This window comes from Bubalus kerabau, chromosome 1 (assembly GCF_029407905.1).
Source record: "Bubalus kerabau isolate K-KA32 ecotype Philippines breed swamp buffalo chromosome 1, PCC_UOA_SB_1v2, whole genome shotgun sequence".
NCBI classification, from domain to species: Eukaryota; Metazoa; Chordata; class Mammalia; order Artiodactyla; family Bovidae; genus Bubalus; species Bubalus kerabau.
Window position 1 is genome coordinate 207,149,877 of NC_073624.1, and position 12,346 is coordinate 207,162,222.

Here is a 12,346-nt window from a genome sequence, read left to right on the forward strand (position 1 = left end):
TAGTGAGGATGAAGTGGTATCTCATGGTTTTGACTTACATTTTTTTTTTATAGTTTAATGTATTTTAATAGCAAACTTACAGGAACAGCACAGAAGACAGACAACATGAAAAACATGTACTTGCACGTAGGGCAACTCAGTTAGAAAAGTATTGTGAGTGGGTGGAATCTACTGTATGATAAAAATGCTACAAACACCACTTAGTTGCAGTCAATAAGAAATTTACTTGTTTTAAAAAAATCCAAATGCTGGCATTGTCCAGAAAAATTTAACAGGTTTATTTATAATTGTTATAAAGTTGAACTGCTGAAACTTGTTCACTGAAACATTTTGACTTTCATTAATGCTTTATGTCCCCGCATTTATATTAAAAATTCACACACAAATGAAAATGGAAAAACTGCCAATACCTGATTTCTGTCCCCTATTTTCCACTTGCAATCATATACTTAGGTACCTTTTGACCCCATGGAAAAAAAATATCTAACGTTCAGAACTACCAATAACAGGAAGAAGAGAATTTTTTTTTTTTTTTAAAGAATGAAATGTTTCCCATCATAGTGGATTCTTAAGCACGTTCTCCACATATGCGGCGTGCTAGCTGGATGTCTTTTGGCATAACTGTTACACGTTTGGCATGGATAGCACACAGGTTGGTGTCTTCAAAAAGGCCAACCAGATAGGCCTCACTTGCCTCCTGCAAAGCACCAATAGCTGCACTCTGGAAGCGCAGATCTGTTTTGAAGTCCTGAGCAATTTCCCGCACCAGACGCTGGAAGGGAAGTTTGCGAATCAGAAGTTCAGTGGACTTCTGATAACGTCTAATTTCACGGAGTGCCACAGTACCAGGCCTGTAACGATGAGGTTTCTTCACCCCTCCAGTAGAGGGCGCACTCTTGCGAGCGGCTTTTGTAGCGAGTTGCTTCCTCGGTGCTTTACCACCGGTCTATTTGCGGGCAGTCTGCTTTGTACGAGCCATGGTATACAGACCTCCTTACTTACCCCCCTTCTCCTTCAGCTGGAGCTCGGCGAGCTAGAGGCGGCGCTGGCGTTGGAGAGCGACGGCGGCGCGGCAGCGGCTGCGAACACCTGACTTACATTTTCTTAATGACTAATAAGGTTGATCATCTTTTCAAGTGTTTGCTAGCCATTTGTATATATTTTTAGGAGACAATGTCTTTTAATTGAGTCCTTTTTGATGTTGAGTGGTAAGAATTCTGTATATATTCTGAAATCTAGACTCTTTATCAGATATATGATTCACAAATATTTTCTCCCATTCTGTAAATTTCCTTTTCACTTTCTTGATAGTGTTCTTTGATGCAAAATAGTTTATATTGATAATTTAATCTATTTTTTCTTCTGTTGCTTGTGCTTTGGTGTCATATCTAAAAATCCACTGCCAAAATCTAAGATCATGAAATTTACCCTTAAGAGAGTTTTATAATTTCAGCCCTTATATTTAGGTCTTCAATCCATATTTTGTAGATGGTGTGAGGTTCAACTTCTTTTTTCACATGCAGATATTAATTTGTCCCAGTGCCATTTCTTTTTTTAATTTTTTATTTTGTATTGAAGTATAGCTGATTAACAATGTTGTGACAGTTTCAGGTGGACACCAAAGGGATTCAGTCATACAGGTCCTTGCTGGTTATCCATTTTAAATATAGCAATGTGTACCCCTCTATCCCAAACTCCTTAACTATCCCATCCCCCTATTCTTACCTTCAGCAACTATAAGTTCTTTTTCTAAGTCCGTGAGTCTGTCTTATAAATAAGTTTATTTGTATCATGTCTTTTTAGACTCTGCATATATAAGATGTCATATGACGTTTCCACTTCCTTGTCTGACTTCATTCAGAATAACAATCTTTAGGTCCATCCATGTTGCTGCAAATGACATTGTTTTTGACGGCTGAGTAATATTCCATTTTATCTCTGTACTACATCTTCTTTATTCAAATATTCCTCTGTCAATGGACATTTAGGTTGTTTCTATGTCTTGGCTCACAGAACAGTGCTTCAAGGAACACTGCAGAATGCATGTATCCTTTCAGACCATATAGACCCACAAGTGGGATTGCAGGGTCATATGGTAGCTCTATTTTCAGTTTTTTAAGGAATCTCCATATTGTTCTCCATAGTGGCTATGTCAATTTGCATTCCTACCAACAGTGCAGGGGGACAGGATAGTTAGGGAGTTTTGGATGGATGGGTACACATTGCTGTATTTAAAATGGATAACCAGCAAGGACCTACTGTATAGTACAGGTAACTGCTCAATGTCATGTAGCAGCCTGGATAGGAGGGGAATTTGGGGGGAGAATGGATACATGTATATGTATGACTGAATCCCTCTGGTATACACCTGAAACTGTCACTTCTCTCTACACCCTCTCTAGTATTTGTTTGTGGATTTTTTTATGATAGCCATTTTCACTGGTATAAGGTGGTATCTCATTGTAGTTTTGATTTACATGTCTCTAATAATTAGTGATGCTAAATATAATTTCATGTGTCTTTTGGCCATCCTGGTCTTCTTTGGAAAAATGTCTATTTAGGTCTTCTGCCTATTTTTTGATTGGGTTGTTTGTTTTGATGATGTTCAGCTTCACGAATTTTGTGTAGACTTGAGACTAACCCCTTGTCAGTCACATCATTTGCAAATATTTTCTCTCAGTCTGTGAGTTGGCTTTTTGTTTTATCATTTCCTTTGCTGCACAAAAGCTTTTGAGTTTAAGGAGATCCCATTTGTTTATTTTTATTTCCACTATTCTGGGATTTGGATCAAACAAGATACTGCTGTGATGTATGTCAGACAGTGTTTTGCCTATGTTTTCCTCTAGGACTTTCATAGTGTCCAGTTTCACATTTAGGTTTCTAATTCATTTGAGCTTACATTCATTTGACCTTAATTCGTTTTGTGTATGGCAGCACCACTTCTTGAAAAGACTTTTTCTCCCATTGAATTGGCTAAGTAGGCTTAGCCAAAAACCTAAGTCAAAGCTGCCTTCATTCATCCTGACCCTCAGTCACAAAGTTTGACTGATTATCTCACCAAGAGATTCTCAAATCTGTCCGTTCCCATGACACTGCTTCATTACTTGTCTCCTTATCTCTAATCTCAATTCCTCTAGTCTGTCTTCCAAAAATACTATTCCAAGAATAATTTAGGCCCAGGATTGCCAGTTGGCAGTACCCAGGAAGCCCTTCCCTAACCCAAGAATCTCCACACTTGAACAGAACTCTATGGGCATGTATCACAGCATTTTCCACACAACATTCTAATTATTGCTTTACCTATTTATTTCTCCCAGTCAACTCTCAATCACTTCAGTATTCCATATTCTTGGCATAAAATTGACACAAGATATAAATGTATATTTAATGAATCAATTAGTTTCTTATTCTCAAGTTCAGTGGAATCTTTTCTTGGCTTTAAAAACAACAGAATATTTCTGTAACTTAGATGAAAATGTCTCTAGAGTTTGATGTGAAATAAATACTCTTGAAATAAAAAGACCCTATCTGCCTCATTCCATTCAATACACAAATTCATGTTCTCTCAGATACTAGGCTTAATAGTCTTATTCTACTAGTGATAGTTCATAACTAAAAAATCCTAATGACTATAGTTGATACTTCCTAAATAAAGCAACACTAAAAAAAAAAGGCAGGCATCACTGGGTACAAGGAACAAATGAACAAATAAAGGCTCAGAGGCTTTAATTTGGCAAATACCGATACGATTCCAAGTCTGTTAAGAGTCCAAAGCCAGCACCACAATACCAAACTGCCCTCTTTGTTGTGGAGAAGGCACACAGGCATTCTGTCCCTACTCAAGTTGTAGCAATTTTCATTTAAGAGATAAGCTTGCCTTTCTCAAAAAAGTACACTTGAATGTTGAGCAAATGACCTTAATCTTCAGTGCTGCTGTAGCTGACCCCTGCATGGTTTCTTCAACATTTTTCCATATAAGACAAAAATACTCATATAAAAATATGCTTGGCAGTTTTGGATGCCCCCACCACCCTGAGACTTAAGGGAAAGAATTAATTCTCAGAACAGAATTAATTCTGTGTCTTAAACTACACAATTCCTACTTAGAATATAGAAATAAAGGGTATACACCATTATATTTTTATGAATAAAATTCTTCAATCTCTGAGGTATTAAATAATTTGGAGGTCTTAGAAAAGCAATCACTTGTGTAATCCCTACTAGTATATGTGTATATTTATAGGACAATCTTTTTCTTTAATAGGTGGCATTTTTATTTAAGCAATTTAACAATATGTAAAGATTCTGCCTGCAATGCAGGAGAACCAGGTTCAATCTCTGGGTCAGGAAGATACCCTGGAGAAAAGAATGGCTACCCACTCTAGGACTCGTGTCTGGAGAATTCCATTGACAGAGGAGCCTGGCATACTACAGTCCATAGGGTCGCGAAGAATTAGACATGACTGAGCCACTAACACTTTCACTTTCATAAGGAATTTAAACATAATTCACATGTTCTGATCCATGAATTAAAATGTGGGAATCTACTCTGAGGAAATCACTTGAATTTAGACAAAATCATAAGACAAAGATATTCTATCAAAGGATTTCTATAACAATGAAAAATTTAAACAACCCAGTGTTCAAATACAGAATGAAATACTATGCAGAAATTTAAAAATAAAGACTGAAAGCAAATAAGACAAAATATTAACTGTAATTGCAGCAAGGAGATTAGGGGATGATTAGTTTTGGATGATTATCCTTCTATGTTGCCAATTTTTTTCAATGAGCATATATTCCTTTTATAATTTAAAAAATTATTTAAATATTGAGAGATACCCTTAATGAAATAATGGATCTGGGCAATGATCATCAGTGACTCTTAGTTGAATATGTTTTCAAATGGATGGATTAGGCTGATCCCACTGATCAATCTTAACATTATAAAAGAAAGATAACCAGACAGTACGTATCTCACAATGATATAATACACCACCTATGAAATACTCTTGTTAAAAAAAAAATCTAGGGACTTTCCTGGTGGTCCAGTGGTTAAGAATCCACCTTGCAGTGCAGCGGACACCTGCCGGATCCCTGGTCGAGGAACTAAGATTTGACATGTCCCACTCCAGTGTTCTTGCCTGGAGAATCCCAGCGATGGGGAAGCCTGGTGGGCTGCCGTCTATGGGGTCACAGAGTCGGACACGACTGAAGCGACTTAGCAGCGGCAGCAGCAGAGCAAGTAAGCCCCAGGCCCAACTACTGGGCCTAAGCACCGCAACTAGAGAGTCTCAGAATTGCAATGAAAGATCCCACATGACGCAATGTGCTGCAACTACTGTAGCCCACGTGCTTAGAGCCTGTGCTTCGCAACAAGGGAAGCCACCAACACTGCAAAAGAATGAAGCCCCTGCTCACAGCCAACTAGAGAAAGTCTGCACGCAGCAACGAAGAGCGAGGCTGACAACAACAAAAAATTTTTTAAAATCTAAATGGAATCTGATCAAGCCTCAAATCAAAATAGAAGCTTCCAGAAAATATAGTTCAGAACAGAAGACCATGTTAAAAATGACAATAAGCATACAATCAGCAAAATTTAGGAGGGAAATTCTGAAAGACAAAAAGCCAATCTCTTTAACAAACTATAAAGAAAACAAAGAGAAGAGGATACAGAGACTGAAAGAAAATTGAAAGACACTGGGACTTCTCCAGTGGTTCAGCAGCTAGGACTCGGTGCTCCCAATGCAAGGCCCAGGTTGATCCCTGGTCAGGAATCCCACATGCTGCAGCTAAAGATCCCACACGCCATAACTAAGACCCAGCACAGCCAAATGAATTAATAATAATAAAAAGGAAAGAAAGAAACTTGCAAGACATCAACCAAATGTAATACATGAACCTTGTTTGGACCCTGATTTGAACAAACCATTAAAAAAAAATTATAAGACTGAGGAAAGGGAGATGTTGACTGGTATGAAAATGGTGCTGTGGCTGTATTTTTTTAAAAAAATAGTCTTTATCTTTTAGTATTACAATATTTATAGATAATCTGTCTGAAAATTGCTTCAAAAAATCTAGTGGGAGGTGGATGGGAGGAATGTTATATATAAAAAAAAAGATTGGTCATATGTTGATAAATGTTGAAGCTAGAAAATGGGTTCATAGGGATTCATAATACTGCTAAACAATAAAAATTTTAAAATGGTCTCAAAATAAACCTGCTGTTCAAAGCTAATTACCAGCATACATCGGAGATATTGTAGGTTCAGTTCCAGACAAGTGCAAAGCAGCCAATACTGCAATAAAGCAAGCCACACATATTTTCTGGTTTCCCAATGCATATGAAAATTATATCTATACTATACTATAATCTTTTTTAATTTTTAAAAATAATTTTATTTTTGGCTGTGCTGGGTCTTGGTTACTGTGCAGGCTTTTCTCTAGTTACAGAGAGTTTGATCAGGGATCAAACCCATGTCTCCTGCATTGGCAGGTGAATTCTTTACCACTGAGCCACCAACAAAGCACTCTCTTTTTTTAAGTTTTATTGGAATATAGTCGATTTACAATGTTGTGTTAGTTTCAGGTGTTGAGCAAAGTGAATCAGATATATATATATCTCCATTCTTTTTTTAGATTCTTTTCCCATATAGGCCATCACAGAGTACTGAGTAGAGTTCCCTGTGCTATACAGCAGATTCTTATACTGTAGCATTTTAAGCATATAATAGCATCATGTCTAAAAAAAATAATGTACATACCTTAATTAAAAATACTTTATTGCTGGGTATATATGTATACATATGGCTGATTCACTTCACTGTACAACAGAAACTGACACAGTAGTGTAAAGCAACTATACTATTAAAAAAAAAACTTTATTGCTGAAAAGTGCTAATCATTTTCTGAGCCTTCAGTGAGTTACAGTAATAACATTAAATATCACTGATCACAGATCACCATAACAAACAGAAGAACGAAAAAATCTGAAATATTGTAAGAACTACCAACATGTGACACAGAGACATGAAGTGAGCAAAAGCTGTTGGAAAAATGGTGCTGACAGTCTTGGTTGGCAAAGGACTACCACAAATATTTTATTTGTAAACACACACACACACACACACACACACACACACTAAAAGACAGTGCAGTAAAACAAGGTATGCCTGTAAATAAAAACAAAAAAAGGAAAAGATACACATCAAACTTAACAATGGCTTCGGTCAATTCAGTTCAGTTGCTCAGTCATGTCCGACTCTTTGCAACCCCACAGAGTGCAGCACGCCAGGCTACCCTGTCCATCATCAGCTCCCAGAGCTTGCTCAGACTCATGTCCATCAGGTCGGTGATGCCATCCAACCATCTTATCCTCTGTCATCTTGGACTGGGCCAAATCATGGATGAGATTTATCTGAGTAAAATTTTCCAGTATTATAAACCAACATCACTTCAATTAAAAATTTTTTTCCACTTAAATCTTCTATAATGAAGATGTATTGCTTAAAAAAATTGTTAGGAAGCAAAATAGCATAATGACTAAGAGTGGAACTCCTGGATAAATGGCAAATTCCACAGCTGACATAGAAAAAGTCAAAACAACATTGTAACTTCTTTTAGTAGAAAGTAATACTGATGGGCACATGACAAAAGGTTATACAAGGCACCTGAAAGGACTTTCACTGGTCAAATCTGGAACAATTTGAAAAGCTGCTAGAAAGAATTAATTATGACACATTAAATTTTTAAAAATTAATTCATATCGTATTTTTTAAAAATTAATGGGGCTTCCCTGCTGGCTCAGTTGGTAAAGAATCTGCCTGCATGCAGGAGGCCCGGGTTTGATTCCTAGGTCAGGAGGATCCCCTGGAGAACGGGATGGCAACCCACTTCAGAATTCTTGCCTTGTCCATTCTTCCATGGACAGAGGATCCTGGCAGGTTACAGTCCATAGAGTCAGAGTCAGACACAACTGAGCGACTAATACTTTCACTTTCAACGGGAAAGGGGAAAGTTTCTCTTATAGAAGAATGGCAGGAATACAAAAAAAAAAAAAAAAAAAAAAAAAAAATCACCATTTACTATTATAGTAACAATTAACTTACGCAAGATTCACCATTGGATGCTAAAACCATGGGTGAATGTCTGTTTGGGAATAGGCTATTTATACAGCCTCAGAGTACATTATCCCACAGATGACATACTGATTACAAAATAAAAAGATACCTTTGCGGAAGGAGATCTGGCAGACACTACCTTAGAGAGAGGATCAAATTTAACAACTCCAATAACAAAACTGATATCATTTGCTCCCTGATGTAATATGTTACAGATTGAATATTTGTGTTGCCCCAGTACTCATGTCAGAGAAGGCAATGGAACCCCACTCCAGTACTCTTGCCTGGAAAATCCCATGGACGGAGGGTCTGGTAGGCTGCAGTCCGTGGGGTCACTGAGAGTCGGACAGAACTGAGCGACTTCACTTTCACTTTTCACTTGCATGTATTGGAGAAGGAAATGGCAACCCACTCCAGTGTTCTTGCCTGGAGAATCCCAGGGACGGGGGAGCCTGGTGGGCTGCCGTCCATGGGGTCGCACAGAGTCGGACATGACTGAAGCAACTTAGCAGCAGCAGCAGCAGTACTCATATATTGAAATCCTAATGCCCAATGTGATGGTATTAGAATATGGGACCTTCGGGCAGTGATTAGGTTGAGAGGGTGAGCCTGTGTGAATAGAATTAGTGCTACTATAAGGGACTGAAGAAACCAGAGCTCTCTCCTTCCGCCACCTGAGGACACAGCAAGACGCAGATGTCTGCAACCCATAAGAGGGCTCTCACCAGAACCCAAGCATTCTGGCACAATGATCACAGACTTCCAGTCTCCAGAACTGTGAGAAATAAATTTTGGTTGTTTCTGTCAGTTCAGTTCAGTCGCTCAGTCGTGTCCGACTCTTTGCAACCCCATGAATTGCAGCACGGCAGGCTTCCCTGTCCATCACCAACTCCCAGAGCCGGCCCAAAATCATGTCCATTGAGTCAGTGATGCCATCCAACCATTGTTGTTGCCATCCAACAACCGGTTGTATATAAATCACTCAATCTATGGTACTTTGTTGGAGAAGTCCAAGCTGAAAAAGACACGATGCACTTAGAGGACTATAACATTCTCTTTGTTATCATTCCTGCCCAAAAGATTTTAACATAAATTTAATCATAAGAAAACATGAGACAAATCCAAAGTGAGTAATATCCTAGAAGGAAAAGCCAGAGAGGAGAAATTCCATATTCTGTGAAGAAGCTCTGCCCAGGTCTCTGGCTGACTCTAGAATCATTCATGAACTAAACAGACTGCAGTTAAGGATAAATAACCAAACTGAGATTTGAACTGCTTCTCCAAACAAAAGTGTGTAGTTGATTCTAAACCAGTGAACTGTCTAATGAAACAAAATATAATACTTTTCTGAGATATAAAACACATGCTAGAACACCCACAATGTAAATTCACAAGTTCCAGGATACAATCCCTATTTGACATACAAGGAGAATCAGGAAAATGTGACTTGTTTTCAATTTAGAGGGGTACAACCATTTGAATGACTTCTTATCAGAAGCTATGGAAGCTAGAAGATGGTGGAACAAAATCTTTAAGTTGCTAAAAGGGAAAAACCTATCAACCCCAAATTCTATATTCAGTGAAGACATCCTTCATGAATGATGACGAGGCCCTCAAACATATTTGTTGGATTGAGTGTTTTGGAGTTAAATCACATAGAACTCAATTGATGATATTTGAACAGAACAGTGCCCTATGAACAGGATTTCAGAAATGCAGATGAATCCTAAATGGATGTCAGAGATGTAGTACTTGAAAAAAAAATGGCAGCATTTGATAATTCAAAAGATATTGATCCTAAGAAGTTGAATTCCAATGACTGAAAAAACTAATATAATATTAATAGAACTAAGAAAATCAGAAAGAAGAGCTAGATACAGAGTTAAAAGATGAATTCTGATCTGACTGGTTCTCTTTGAAAACCAAGCTCAACATTAACTTTTGGAAAAAAGTCACATTTTAAATTTCATACTAGTTATATTAATAAAATAGCATTTGCTTATTAATTTATCTTAACAATGCAATGGTTAAGGCAAAGATTAAAAAATAAGTAAAAGAGTTAAAAATCAGACAAACAGAATTTTAAAATATATAAACTTAAAAAAAAAAGAATGATGGTGAAATCAATACATTTTCCAGATAAATAAATTATTAAGCAATTATTATGGAAGTTTGTTGCCAGCAGGCCCACACTGTAAGAAATACTAAAGGCAATTCTTCAGACTGAAAGGGATCATCAAGAACTGAAGAATATAAAAAATGGTAAATATCTAGAAAAGATCATTTTCCTCTTAATTTCTTTACAATCCACAGCAAAAAACTGTAACATTGTTTTACAGGATTTATAATATACGTAGATATATGACAACTACAGCATAAGAGAAAGGGTAAGGTAGTAAATGGACTTTTATAGTTATAAGATTTCTATACTCTTCATAAAGTGGTATTAACTCTAAGCAGACTGTGGAAGACTACCTTCTGCCAAGAGTAGCCACTAAAAATAGTTATAGCTTTAAAAAATAAAAGTGAAAAAAAGTAATTCTATAATTCCAATAATCAAAAGAAGATAGAAAATAAGAAAAAAAACAAAAGAGACAAAAATTTAAAAACAAAATGGTAGACCTAAATCTAATCACATCAATAATTAAACAAATAAATTTTCCAATTAAAAATTAGTGTCAGAATGGGTAAAACGCATGACTCAATGATACGGTGTCTACAAGACACATACTTTAAAAATATATGTATATATATTTTTTAATGTTAAAAGTGAGCTTTCCTGGTGGCTCAACTGGTAAAGAATCCACTGCAATGTGGGAGACCTGGGTTTGATCCCTGGGTTGGGAAGATCCCCTGGAGAAGGGAATGGTTACCCACTCCAGTATTCTGGCTTGGAGAATTCCATGGACTATACATATACAGTTCACGGGGTAGCAAAGAGTTGGACACGACTGAGCAACTTTCACTTTCACGTTAAAAGTAAACGTCCAGAAAAGCATACACTAGGCCAGCAGCAGGCATAAAAGAGCTGAAATGGCTAGAATTGTCTAGTTGTTCTATCAGATAAAATACACTTCAAGAAACAGAACATTACCAGAAACAAAGCTGGAAACTAAGTAACTTAGCGGCCACTCAGCAGTGGCCACGGGACTGGAAAAGGTCAGTTTTCATTCCAATCCCGAAGAAAGGCAATGCCAAAGAATGCTCAAACTACCACACAATTGCACTCATCTCACACACTAGCAAAGTAACGCTCAAAATTCTCCAAGTCAAGCTTCAACAGTACGTGAACCATGAACTTCCAGATGTTCAAGCTGGTTTTAGAAAAGGAAGAGGAACCAGAGATCAAATTGCCAACATCCGCTGGATCATGGAAAAAGCAAGAGAGTTCCAGAAAAACATCTACTTATGCTTTATTGACTATGCCAAAGCCTTTGACTGTGTGGATCACAATAAACTGTGGAAAATTCTGAAAGAGATGGGAATACCAGACCACCTGACCTGCCTCTTGAGAAACCTATATGAAGGTCAGGAAGCAACAGTTAGAACTGGACATGGAACAACAGACTGGTTCCAAATAGGAAAAGGAGTACGTCAAGGCTGTAAATTGTCACCCTGCTTATTTAACTTATATGCAGAGTACATCATGAGAAATGCTGGGCTGGATGAAGCACAAGCTGGAATCAAGACTGCTGGGAGAAATATCAATAACCTCAGATACACAGATGACACCACCCTTATGGGAGAAAGTGAAGAACTAAAGAGCCTCTTGATGAAGGTGAAAGAGGAGAGTGAAAAAGTTGGCTTAAAGCTCAATGTTCAGAAAATGAAGATCATGGCATCTGGTCCCATCACTTCATGGCAAATACATGGAAAAATGGTGGAAACAGTGTCAGACTTTATTTTCTTGGGCTCCAAAATCACTGCAGATGGTGACTGCAGCCATGAAATTAAAAGACGCTTACTCCTTGGAAGGAAAGTTATGACCAATCTAGACAGCATATTAAAAAGCAAAGACATTACTTTGCCAACAAAGGTCTGTCTAGTCAAGTGTTTTTCCGGTAGTTATGTATGGATGTGAGAGTTGGACTATAAGGAAAGCTGAGCGCCAAAGAATTGATGCTTTTGAACTGTGGTGTTGGAAAAGACTCTTGAGAGTCTCTTGGACTGCAAGGAGATCAAACCAGTCCATCCTAAAGGAAATCAGCCCTGAATGTTCACTGGAA

At 37.6% G+C, this 12,346-nt stretch overlaps 1 protein-coding gene and 1 pseudogene across 7 annotated transcripts in view; both read right to left on the minus strand.

Moving 5' to 3' along the window:
• The window catches only part of UIMC1 (ubiquitin interaction motif containing 1), a 139,263-nt gene that overhangs the window by 19,958 nt on the left and 106,959 nt on the right, over positions 1–12,346 (minus strand). The window lies entirely within an intron of this gene.
• LOC129630470 (histone H3.3A-like) lies at positions 205–994 on the minus strand (annotated as a pseudogene).